The sequence below is a fragment of the Falco cherrug genome, chromosome 8 (assembly GCF_023634085.1).
Source record: "Falco cherrug isolate bFalChe1 chromosome 8, bFalChe1.pri, whole genome shotgun sequence".
NCBI classification, from domain to species: Eukaryota; Metazoa; Chordata; class Aves; order Falconiformes; family Falconidae; genus Falco; species Falco cherrug.
The window spans coordinates 64,816,962-64,829,863 of record NC_073704.1 but is presented as its reverse complement, the minus strand read 5'-3'; the positions used below and the strand labels follow the sequence as shown (position 1 = coordinate 64,829,863).

The 12,902-nt window shown below is 44.4% G+C and overlaps 1 long non-coding RNA gene across 14 annotated transcripts in view; it reads right to left on the bottom strand.

Annotated features, from left to right (window-relative positions):
- Positions 1 to 986: 986 nt before the first annotated feature.
- Positions 987 to 12,902, bottom strand: part of LOC114016262 (uncharacterized) — a 61,172-nt gene continuing 49,256 nt past the window's right edge. For 4 of the 14 annotated variants that reach the window (XR_008733593.1, XR_008733587.1, XR_008733588.1 and 1 more), the window contains 3 exons: positions 9,146 to 9,200; positions 7,115 to 8,513; positions 987 to 6,978 (listed from right to left, as the gene is read on the bottom strand). This is a non-coding gene — a long non-coding RNA (uncharacterized LOC114016262). Of the gene's footprint in view, positions 6,979 to 7,114; positions 8,514 to 9,145; positions 9,201 to 10,240; positions 10,386 to 12,902 lie in introns of all 14 variants that reach the window. The other 10 variants (XR_008733590.1, XR_008733595.1, XR_008733596.1 and 7 more) reach the window with 10 other exon arrangements.

Below are 12,902 nucleotides of genomic sequence, written 5' to 3'. Positions count from 1 at the left end.
GGTAAATGTTATTGAAGAAGGGATTCCAAGTGAATTATTTTATTTAGTATAAATCTGAACAGATGGATTAGAAATAATCTTGCCACTGATACCCAAGACCTGGTTTTGCAAAAGTTATTCAGAAAAAAGGAAGGGATTTTCATCAACTGGTTGTGTCCAAAGCCCAAAGCTGCAGCACAGAACGGCAGCAGCGGGCTCCCCTCTTGAAATCAACTTCCCTTTATTTCCTTTTTAGCATGTTTCTAAAGGAAAGCCTGCCCATCATCTTTACCTCAAAACTGAGTTCTTACCCAAGATGGGTTAAACACAGACAAAATGGAAAAAGAAAAAGGCAAAAAAAGAATGATCCATAACAAGATGTTCAGGTGCCTCCTCTGGGGTTGGTTTCCTGTGACGGTTATTACCCACTGCCACATTCAGAGGGTTTGGGTCTTGGATCTGTGTAATTCACACTGTTAATTTGCACTACAGGTAGCTCTGATCTCCTGAAGTGATCTGTGTAAGCAAGCAGGGCTCTTGGGCTTCTGGAATGCCTGCACTGCTGCTGAGTAAATTGGAAGAGCTTGCAATTTTCCATGCTTGTACTTTGACTTCAAAATCCAACATAGCAGATAAGCATTAGTTGAAATAATTGTAGAAACTGCTTCTACTAAAGCATCTTTAATACAAATGAGGTATCATTAGCAGCAAGATACTTGTTTTATTACAATTGTTCAAGACTTAGCAATGATTATTGTTGGCACACATACCCAAGTAAAAATCCTTTGACATTATTTTGGTTACGGCATTTAAAATATTGTACTAATAGAATAGTTAAAGTGAGGCAAAAATAAACAGAAAGCAAAGCTTTGAGAACCAAAGAGAACAAATCTTATCACTGCCCCCATATGCCGCATGTCCCCATTGCGGTGGCTGGCTGCCTGGGGAAGGACGGCTGGCCCCACCAGGCAGCGGGAGCTGTGCCTGGGGCTCCAGGAGCTGCACCCCGTGGTCCTGCCGCAGGGACAGGCAGCCTTGCCACACACCAAGGCCTGGTGGAGGCAGCAGAAGGGGAGGTGGGAACGGGTTTGCCAGACAAGGACGGCAGCGTGAGGGGCACGCAAGGGCAGGAGGTACGGGGGGAGCGGCGGAAGCCGGGAGCCGACAGCGGCACAGGCAGGGCCAGCACAGCCTTGGCCAGGGGAGCGCGTGGGCAGTGGTGACACGATGGAAGAAGACAAGTGTCGTGGCTTGGAGAGTTAGAAACAGATGAGAGGTGAGCAGCCACGTCTCAGGTGGCCTGGGTGACATGCTAGCTGAGCTAATTTGTTGTTTACATGTAACTTCCACAAATTTAGTTTCTGAGTGCCAGAATAAAAGCAGCAGAACATGGGCAGATGTCGCATGAACTTCTGTTGCCTTTGCTGCCACCACACTGTGCTCCATGGGAAAAAGCATCTCTTGATATCCGACGACAGACTGCTAGGTGTTTAAAGATGAATTACAAAGCCAGAAAAAAAGATAAAGAAGAAAGTGCATAGCTTCAATCCTCTCTCTACTCTACTAGAAGAACAATCAGGCAGGATTCAGAACAAGATTCTTCTCTGAACATGGAAATCAGGACACAGGCAGGAAAGGCATTTGCGAGTGAAGCCCACCTTGCTTCCCTCAGTGCTGCCCTGATTGCAGCCAGTGCGTGCGAAGCATCTCCTGGTGCTCTAGGAATCGTGGCGGAGACCCTGCTAGTCTGATTTCAGATTTCTCCTGTTGCCTCTTGCATTTATGCCTCTGACTTGCTGCTGTCACAGCACGGGCTGCACTAACCTGTGCTGCCACGTGAAATGCCAGATTTAGTGTCTGCTCATGATTTCAGCTTTCCAGGGCTAGCAGGGAGCCACACGGAAACACAAAATCGAGCCCATGGCAATGGATTCTGGCAATGCCAACGTTTTACATGCTATTTAGATGCTGTTTCTAAGCAAGCTGTCAGCCAGAAACAGTTCAAAATCCAACACATCACCTAAATAATAAGAAGAGGAATTCTGAGCAGTAGTGACAGAAAATAAAATTTACAACCCTTTTTTTATTAAAACCAGCAGGAAACTAGGGATTACAGTCATAACCAGCATCTCTGATCTCTGAGGAAGTGGGAAGGCAAAGTTTATTGTGGGGCGTAGTCATGGGCCTTCAGAAAAGAAAACCTGTTCTCTTGCATCACTCACCATCCCAGAGCACTTTGCCTTCATCTGGAAAATAAAAAATACAAGCTCAGCCCACAAGCACAGCTCCAGCAACCCACGTGAGAACTACTTAGCTAGTACTCACTCAGCTCTGCTCAGGCATGACCTGCAGCACAACAGCACTTACGTCTCCGTTGCTTAATTCTGCAGCCTAAACAACTTCTGCATTGTGCATGTAGGTACGTATATACTCATCAGAAGTATGGCAGCACAAACCCAAAGGGATCTAGATCTCAACAATGCAAAAATCCAGCTAAGGAAGAGAAAAATAGCCAAAACTCTCACAGTATTCAACCTCAGGAATAAATGTCCCCCAGCTTCGATCCCTCATTTTCTCGCCTCTAGTTCCATTTCCAAATTCAGCATTTACCTTTCTGATTTGAACATCCCTTGCAAAATGAGCAACATTTTGATTTTACTTGGATTTGAAATATATAGTGGCCTAAAGTGAAGCCGGAAGAACAGGCACCAGCATGCAATTCTCTCTGTACACAACATCTGAAAGAAAAAGCTTTATGAATGGGTTCCTTGAAGGCAGAGGTAAAAAATTCACATAAAATTCAATTAAAATAATTTAGCCTAATCTGCTGTTAAACAATTAAGACTTTGCTAAATCAGGGGTAGAATTTACATAAAAATTAAACTAACCCATGTGCAATATTGAGCCATTTCAGAATTACCAGTAATTTAATTGAATATGTTTAAATGGTTTGTTATCAGTATGATTGTTGTGGATTTCTTCAGCATCAGGAAGGTAATCAGAGAAAGCACCAGACATGCCCACCCCACACAAATCAATTATGCCATAAAACTGAACTTAATGAATAGACATTTTCATGTTTTTGTTTTATTTTGAAGTTGCTTTATTTGCATGTTAATATAAACATGTGCAGCTAATTTCAGAAAGCAACTTGCATGCGTAATTCTGCATAATTTCAGGAGCCCATGCTGTGCAGTGATGATGACTCTGGCAGCATCGCGCTGGCTTGCTGGGTAGGTTTGAAGCCAACAGAAGCCCCACTGGGGGAGGGCAGAGCACCCCCTCCCCACACACGCAGCGGGCACCCAGCAGAACTGCTGGCCCTCGTGCGCTCGGCGCAGCAAGGTGTGTCAAAGGTCAGGCTGGCCTGCTGCTTGCGAGAAATCATTCCCCATGGGCAGGCAGTGACTATAATCCTTCCTAAGAAAGTCTTCAGTACCCATGAAAAAGGGAGGAGAGTGCTCTCCTCCACCCTTAAGAAATCTTAGGAACTTATTCTATCCAAAAGAGTTTTTTATTCTCAGCGGTGCAACCAATTCAAGGAAAAAGTTCTCTGCATGGTGCTGAATGCAAATTAATAACAACCCCTCAGCCTGGCACCTGTGAGTTGCTTCATTGGCTTGGCTGTGGAGAATTCATACTTTCTGGTGTGGAAGTCATCAGCATTCAGCAAGATGAAGTCCCTGTTAAATACGTGCATTTTCTCTGCTAAATGAATCCACTTGTTGCCTCCCTCTGCTTGTACGTGGGCACCAATTTATCATTTTAACTCCAGAATGTTTATTCTTTTCCATCGTTTTTGCTTTTGGAAGGCACAGCTGCTCCCTAACGTGAGGCCAACAAAGTCAGCTGTTATCACTGTGTACGTGTGGTCTGAGCCCTCCATGCAACCGGGGAAGCAAATGAGATGCCGGCGGATCGAGTCAGAGCTGTACAACTTGGCTGCTCAGCTGAGAAATTGGAGAAGCGGGAGGTTGCGGCGTGGCGAGTGGTGGGTCAGGCTGGCTGGGCTGGCAGCTACCTTCATCACCACGTCAAAGTCGCTGCAGGTACTCAAGCACATGAAAGAATAATTGAACGCTGGTTTAAAATAGTCCAAAAGTCAAGGAAAAATCAACACCACACTTACTAATGGGTATGATTTATAGAGCAGCATCCTTGAGGCTTTGTATCTTGACAGCAGAGTTTATAATACTGTCCTTTAGGACAGGGAATATAGAAGAGTTCATCTACTGTCTGTTACAAAAACCTCTATTTTTTTTTTTAAAGCTTCATTTAAATGTGTAGCATGGCTTTAAATGCCATGCCACTTTTTTCTTTTTAATTAAGAAACCTTTGTATTATGTACAAACATACAAACACATGCAAATATATAAATAGAAAAGTGACAAAGGTATTTTAATGAGTTAGAATATGAAATCTAAGTAGGATTTTAGGGTATAGATTCAAAGACTCAACTGACCTCTATTGAGGTACTGAGTGTATGAGCTCGCCAGCTCAGATTTTGCTAGCTTTGTGGATGAGAAAAGCTCAAGCCTCACGTAGGCTTCTCTTGGAGACATGCCCCTGTCTCCGTTAGTTTTACATGATCTGCTAGAGCCTTCGCTGGTGCAGGTATGCTATTATCTCTGTGGGACCTGGCTGGTTTACAACAAGCTCAGGTTTGTCTGCTTGAATTAGAATACCAGCATGCCTTTCAGCACCTAAAAGCTTAAACTTATGCTTATGTTAAATTCTTAATTACAGTTCCCACCCATCTGGCCAGTGGAATGACTGGGTTCAGTACGACCATCACAAAGGTTAGAGGGTGCTACCAAACCGAGCACAGGCCATAAATCTGTTTGCATATTGGAGAGGATAAAGAGAGTCTACTGTGTAGTTTGGTTTTCTCTGGATTCATTCAATGAAAATTAAGTATTTTTGTTTCCTGGCACTGAAACAGACAGTCATGTTCTATCAACCAGTATGAACAGACAACAGCAAAATAACTTGCCCTGCAGTGACTGTGGAGACCTAGTCTGGACTTGTGGCTTTATTACAGGCTGAAGTAGGTAAATAAAGCTCCTTTGTCCCAGTGGTCACACTGAAGCACACAAACCCAAAACCTGAAGTCCTTAAAACCCCCTTCCCTTCTGGGGAGCCCAAAGCACCGCAGCAGGAGGCCAGGGGGTGTGCTGGGTCCAGCCCTGCCCATGGCTGCTCGGGTGCATCATGACCAAGGGCTGGTCAGACCACAGCGCAGGCGCTGAAGATCAGCTGGGTCCCCCCCCCCCCCCCAACACACACACACTCTGAGATGCCAAAGCACCCTGTCCTGCTCTGTTAATTATTAAGGCAGCAGGGCCCTGTCACTTGAAGAGCCTGGGAAATGAGGGAATACATCCCGTTACCATGCCCAAGAGACCAGCCAGCATGTTTACAGAAACCATGTGCTGTCATTATGGTCAGTAGTATATAATATAATTACTTTCATTTATCATTAATCCTGAGCTTTGTTTCATGTCTGGAAGCAGCACAGGGTTGTGGCCACCTCCAGCACTGCATTTTCTTACCTCGGGGCTCTGCTTGATATGAAGAAGCAGGAGATGACAGCTTCACCAGCAAGCCGGAGCAGAAAAGAAAGCCTCAAACAGATGGTTCCAATTATAGCCCCAGCACCAAATCTGAATAATGATTGTGTAGCTGACAATATTAAGAGCGTTCTTAATGCTGTTAATTGTTAAAGAAGAGCCTGCGAAGCAAGGATGAATCACACGTCACAAGTACCTCCGCAGGAGCATTATTAACTACCAGGCAAATGATCTGAGGTTAAAGCTACTAAATGAGGGTCAGATTTTTGAGACAGCAATTGTGTAGCGAGTGAATTAATACGTGGCATAAGACGTCTAAGGGGTGGATGTGGCTGTAATATGCAAATAACTGAACACTGTTTCAATCTCTACCCCAAATTTACTAATTTGCCACTGTGTTTACATCAGACAACTTTGATACTTGTTATTTACTACTTAATTTATGTTAAATAACAATGTTTGACAGTCACTAGGCTGAGTGCTCAGTGTTTTGTTGCAATATAAGAAATACAGAATGACCCAGAGAGTGTATTCTTTCCATACCAAATTCAGACAAGCAAACTGGGATCTTGGTCTCTGATTTCAAGTGCCTTTCGTCCCTTACTCTCTGGCTGGTGAGACTAGTCACCTCATTTTCCTATTGCTTTTGTATAGTTGGTGTTGCTAATAACAGCTGAAAAAGAAAGGGAGATTATAGTATATCTGAATTTTAATCAAGGCTTTCCTAAGAGCTTGCTACTCGTTACCGGGACCAGCTGGCATTGTCCACGGTGTCCATGACTTGATTCTTTCCTGCTTGCTTGAAGGTCACTGTAAGGGGCTGCATTTCCCAAAGAGCTCAAAACCACTTCAGACACTTACATGCACAGAAGAACTGTTTTGAAAACCCGTCTCTGACTGCCAGATTTTGCAGAAATATTCAGCATTTAACCCATAGATGCCTTTTGCCTTTACGCAACTTCTCCACAAAGTGTACAAGCTGAGGTTTCTCCCCTCCATGGAGCACTCCAAGGAATGAACAGTGACAGGAGAGGTCTTGGAGCTGTCGGTTACTTAAGCCACCAAGGAGAGCCTGCGAAATCAAGGGCAGCAGCGTGTCCCAGAGGAGCGGCACCCTCCAGCTGAGCCGGCAAAGCCTCCCGGACAGCTCCTGCCCCAGCCAGGCCAGCAGCCATGGAAGCCAAGTGGAGGGGGCTCACCCACTTCTTAACATGCAAAGGAAAGTTACCTGCAGCTCATCTGACATTTCCAGCCAAAAACAGCTGAGAGGAACAGGCAGAAGGATCAGGCTTGCCTTTTCCTTGCTGGCTCCCACCATCTGGAACTTCCCAGATGCTTATAGCTTGGACACAAGAGGTCAGGTGGACACAAATGTCACATTCTGTGCTCATTTGTCTGAAAAATATCAGTCCCAACATCTTGGACATTTCTGAAAATAAGTTTGATAAAAATAAGAGTGACCTGTTTTCCTATAAAACACCCCAGCTTTCCCCAGGCTTCGCAACAGGGATTTCTGGGGTGCAGTTGTGTCAGGTACAGCCTGCGCGACCACTGGGACACTCCACCTTAATCTGGCCCTTGGAGCAGAACAAGAAGCAGGTTGCACAGAATCAGACATCATTAAAGGTTTGGCAACTGGATGTCCTGTGGGCTCCCTCCATGCTGGGGTCCAGGCTGCTATCTGGTCCCAGAGGGTGGTTGGGGCTTCAGATAAACATCTTGGTGGTTAGGACATCGGTTGTCATGGCAGTTGGAATATAAAACATGAACATGGGGGATGTCCAGACATGGAAGTAATATGACAGGCATGTACAATATGGAGGGAAGATCTCTGCCTGGACCACACCGACCCTCTGCTCCATCTTGTTCTCCTGTTCCCAGCTTTGCTCAGGCTGATCGACACCAGATTTACATTAAGGTAAAGAAACACAGAGCTGCAAAACTGATGACAGCCATTAGCAAAAATAAAAAGGATAAACAATAGAGTTGGGTATTATTCAATAGACCATTAATGCTACAAAGACACAAAATGGGTACTAGGGAGTCATGCTTATAATCAACTTTTTAAAAATTATGGGGGTCAGGATGAAAGGCCAGACATATCTGATTCTCTCTGCCAGTTAGGAGAATTACATGTTACAGAATGGAAGAACTCAGTAACAAACAAAAAATGGGAATAATCATAGTTATTTTGGAACAATGAAAAATCTGGGAAGAAAAGTCTGATCTTTTTTTCCCTTCATTTTAAGTGCAAAGTCCAGTTGTTTTCAGTCTAGGTGAACTTCAAACATTTGTTTCCCATGTCTAAGAAGCTTTCTGACTAGGAACAAAGTGAAAGGAAAAAAAAACCCCAAAAAATCAAAACCCCAAACAATTCATATTTGTAAGCCATTTCTGTTTGAGAAATAACTATTACAAGCAGTCAGACTAGTGCATGAAGTTAGTCTTAGACAAGGCTGAAGCTTTCTTATATTCCTTCTTTCCCAGAAACAGAAGCCACTTCTATCCCCCTGTGGATTGTAAGTTGTTCACTGCAATTTAACGTTCTCCCTTGGCAGACGGTGCTGATCTGTTCTCAGCACCAATTTCCCTGGTCAGGCACGCACCAGGAGGATAAAGCGTGCTGGGAAGGAGAGCTGGAGGATCAAACTTCTGTGACATGTCCAGGCCCTATAAATATCCTCAAGAGGCAAACAGAACCAAAGATGGACCCATGCGTGTATACTACATCGATTCACATGGTCCGCATGGCGGCAGCAAGCCTGCGGGGTGCTGGCTACTGCTGGAAGGTGCTTTGGCATCGCCGGCAGGGATGGACCAGCCATGGAAAGCACTTGGGTACGTACCTTCTGCTCACCTGTCCCTGCTGGTGGCCCACTCCAATGGGGTTGGTCTTTGAAATACTTCTTACGCTCAGGAGGAGGCAAGTGCAAATGGCAGGTTGAACAGCAGAGCATCAGCCTGCTGGGTAAGGAGAGATAAAGGGATTGGCAGACATCCTTTCAGGTGTTTTTCAAAAACATACAAAGTTCTTTGTGGTTCCACTCAAAACATAGAACTTGCCCCTCTCTGCTCGGCTCTAACCACCAGAAGTACTGTTTCCCTCCCTCTTTTTGGCTGGGTGAATGTTTATTGCATTGAACTGGAGCAGCTGGGACAAGAACAGGTAAGATTCCCAGCTGCAGCACCTCCACTAGCAAGGAGGCTGGAGCACCAGCAGGGCCAGGACAGTTTGGCTGCTCTGAGGGGACTGGGGCTGAGCCTGGGCTCTTCTGCCCTGTGCCCTGCTCCAAACACCCCCCTGTGCCCTCCGAAGGAGGCTGAGGTTTTGGGAGAGGGCTGGGTTCCCCCTCCCCACCACTCCTTGGCAGCACTCGGCATTGCTGCATCGAGGCACTGGCACAGCTCCCTTCTCCCAGAGCTGGGCTCTGGGCACGCAGGGCGAGCGGCAAGGTGGGCTCCTGCAGCTGGAAACGCTGCCCAGAACATGAGGAGTCTCCAGCTTCTCCCTCCTTTGGCATCTTTGGCAAACCTGGTTGGGCAGTTCCCCCCTCCCCCTCTGGATGAGCGCGTGCTGAGCCACCATGTGCACTCACCGCAGTGTCTTGCACAAACAGCCAAAGCTCTTCTAAAATGAAGCACTCCCCTCTCCTAGAATAAATGCAAGTAATATCAGATGCCATCCTGGGTAACAAGAATTAATAACTTGTTTCTTCAGAGTCAAGTGCATCACATAGACAGGAGGGGAAATAACTGCAACCTGCCTCTGATTACAACAGAAGATGACGGAGCTGTTCCTGGGCCTTCCTCGTATGTCACTGTCTTTTGCTGCCATTAGCTATTTACCCCAAAGTCATTGAATCATACCTTGGATTTCATTATCAAAACCGATAACTGTTTTGTTACAAACCAGAGTATGTTGCGCTCTGCCTGGAAAAAAAAAAACCAACAATCCTGGCATTGTATTTCTCATAATAAGTTTTAATTGGATTTTAGCTCTCTGTCTTCTGTGCTTCATCTTAGGCTTTATTGGGTTTAATTACAAATCCATAGTTATTTGTTATGTGGCTCTGGTTCGATATTTTGCAATGACAATTACATTTTTATTCACAGAAAAAAATGTATTAGGAAAAAATAGCAAGAGAGAGGCTCATTGTATGAGCTGATTAATTGAATTCCAGCTTTATGTGCATTTATGATGAATGATTGCATGCCAAAAAATGAGTTGAATATTAGATCAGAGTACACTTATTCATTTTAATTGGTTTGCACAAAGTGCAAGCCGCCGTAATAATAGATCAGCTGTGAAACACCATAGCAATGGAGGCACCCAGTGCCCTGACTCTGATGTCTCATAAAACCCTGTTCATGATTTTTAAAAATCTTCCCATGCAGAAGAGCAGTGAGATAGATAGTGAAGCCTCAGCACTCTCATTTAAAGAAAGCAAGGACAAAACATCACTACCTCTGCTTCCGAGTTGCAACTTAGCTTGAATTATTCATTATTCCAACAATAAGCCCTGAAGCATGGCCAGCGAGAAGCCACCTGCCCACCATGGGGAGATGCGATTCTGACCAGCCCTGGGAAACAGAACTCCTGGGGAAAGCATTCTGGGTTTTGTTCATGTCAACACAACTTGGTTTCAACATTTTGGTTATAGGCGCAAGAGACAGGCTGACTTTTTCATCACCTTTTTGCCATACTGTAGCATAGCAGCTGGTTGTCCCCACTGGGAGCTGAACCACCAGCTCCAGCGTTCATCTGCTGCAGCTTTGGCCAGCATGTCTCCCTGGCCAGCACTGCACATCCTGCAGGGCATCAGGAAGAGCTGGAGCCTGTTGCAGAGGAAACCTAGAAGTGTATTTAAAGTCACAGCAAATAGCCTCACAGTAAAAGCACCTGTGTAACCACAGAGGCTTTGCATCATACTTTGAATTTTGGTTGAAATACTTTGCAGAAAGTAGTGCCATTTGAAGCTCTGATGTGATATTGTGCAACTGCAGTTCAGCACCACCCCACAGCGTAACTCAACGTGACACGGCACTGAGAAATACAACCTGACAAACTAGCAGCCACAGTAAGTCTTTCTGGAGAAAGCAAATTTTACTATTTGCTTTCCTCACCAACCACCATTAAATATAGTTTGCCAAGTATTTAAACTATTTACTCACCCCACTTTTACCATGTCACATGAAATTAATTTGAAAGTAGGCAAGGACAAATGCTAGCACATGAGCATGCCAAACTGATGCTCTGAACAAAGACCTAGGGGGGTGGGGCGCGGGAAGAAATGCAAAATCCTACTTTTAGAGGCTGCAGCATTGCAAGGACAGAGAATTTGGCAATTTATTACCACAAACTGATTCAATATATAAAAAGTAAAAAAAACGCAATTCTTTCTTGGCTTTGAAAAACTGCAAGAATAATAGAAAAGGACACTCCACCCCGCCCCACACATTCAGCCTTCTGCCCAGACAGCACATTTATTATACCAAGCCTTCATTTCGAATCAATATTCCTAGTTACTCCTTTGGCCTGTGCTTATTGACCACAGCTATCCTTGCAGCCTTCCTATTTGCAAAATACAGTTCACAGACAACAAAATTTGAGGGGGAGGAAAGCATACTTTGTTTCCCTCAACTCTGCAAAGCAAAGGACAATGAGCATAAGCCAGAAAAATAAATCCAAACTTTTTTCCCCCTGAAAAGCTGAGTGCCAAAACCTGGGTAGGGACCTTCCAAAACCTGAGGTTCGAAAACCCTTGCAAGTTTTGATTTTGTGGGGGAGAGGGGATGGGCCTTTTGTTTTTTAAAGCTTACCAAAAAACTCTGGAAGGAGAATTTGGTGTCACAAGCACTGACCTAGATCATAGCAAATTTACTATGTAAAAAATAAACTGTACACTCTTATTAAGTAAAGCCATTGTGGCTGTTTGGTTGCACTGACACTGTGCTTGTACCACATCAGTGCAACAGCTTTATAGAAATCCCTCCTGACCCTCGGTGACAGGAGAGGGGGGAGTTGGGCTCCTGCTATTGAACAGTCAGCGACATTAGGAATTGACACCAAATGTCCAGATCACTTTGCAATAATGCTGCTTTTTAAACCAACCCCTCAGCTGCATTCCAGCAAACTTAGGAAATACCATACCTTGTCAAATGTCATTAAGTTGTGTGGGTTTTCTTTATTTTGATAGTACCTTCTCAAATAATTTGTTTATATAAAAAAACCTTCCCATCTGCGTGCAGCCTCAGAAGTCAGTGACTGCAAGTGCGAATGCTGCCGGATCCTTTCACGCACATCCCACCAAGACTTTTCAGCCAAGGCTTCAGCCTGCTGCAAAAAGCAGGACTTGCATGCTTGGTGTGTGCTGCAAGGAGTGAGGAAGAAGCAAATAACATGTTAGGTCTCAATACAAGAAAACCATCCACTGGCTGGTGCAGCGGCTCTTGGCAATGTCTGAATAAAATAATTTTCCTTTTATCACCCAGGCTGAAAGCCTGATGTGCTGTGCTGCAGGAACATTAGGGAAAAGCCTGGCACAAACAAGATGTGTCAGCCCATTGAACATATCAGGGGAAAAAAAAAAAGGCTCATCTGAAGTGGTCTTCATATGGTCGTATCTAGAGAAATCAAGATCAGCCAGGAAAAAAGTGAAATTAATGGGGATGGCCAGCATCAGGCAAAAGGCTCTCTACAATAACAAGCTGAAAGCCATTTAAAAAAAAAAAAAAAAAAAAGAAGAGAGAAAGATTAAAGCTGAACACTCAAATGCATCTGGTCCAACTGGAAGGGAGAGAGATTTGTGCAACACAGATCTAGTTACTAATTTTATTAAATCAATTATTTGGAGATAGATTCACATCCCAACAGAGGTGAGTCCACAAAGCAGAGCTCATGAATGAATTTAGAGGGAGGTTCTCTCCATTTAGCAGTACTAGTTAGAACCATCCAATTTTTATATGATAAAATGTTCTTATTGTAGGACTACAACACAGTATAAGAGCCCATTAACAGAAATGAAATAATCAAAACACTCATTGTGAACCTCTGAACTGAAATATGAGTGTGCGACAGCTAAGGAAACATAATAGTTTCCTTAAATGTGTTTGTAACTCACACTGAAATATTTAATGTCTGCTCTGCCCACTCTTAACACCTCAATTTTACCTGCCATCGTCCTGACCTAAAACTAATTCTGATCCTCAGCTTCCCAGACTTCATAATTTGAACATCCCAGAGACAATAAGCACTCTGCAGCTGTCACCACTGTGTGGAAAATCAGCTTTTTGCAACTGGTGCTGGGGAAGTTGCCCAATTAATTTTTTCAGACCCAAAACAGCAGCACTGGA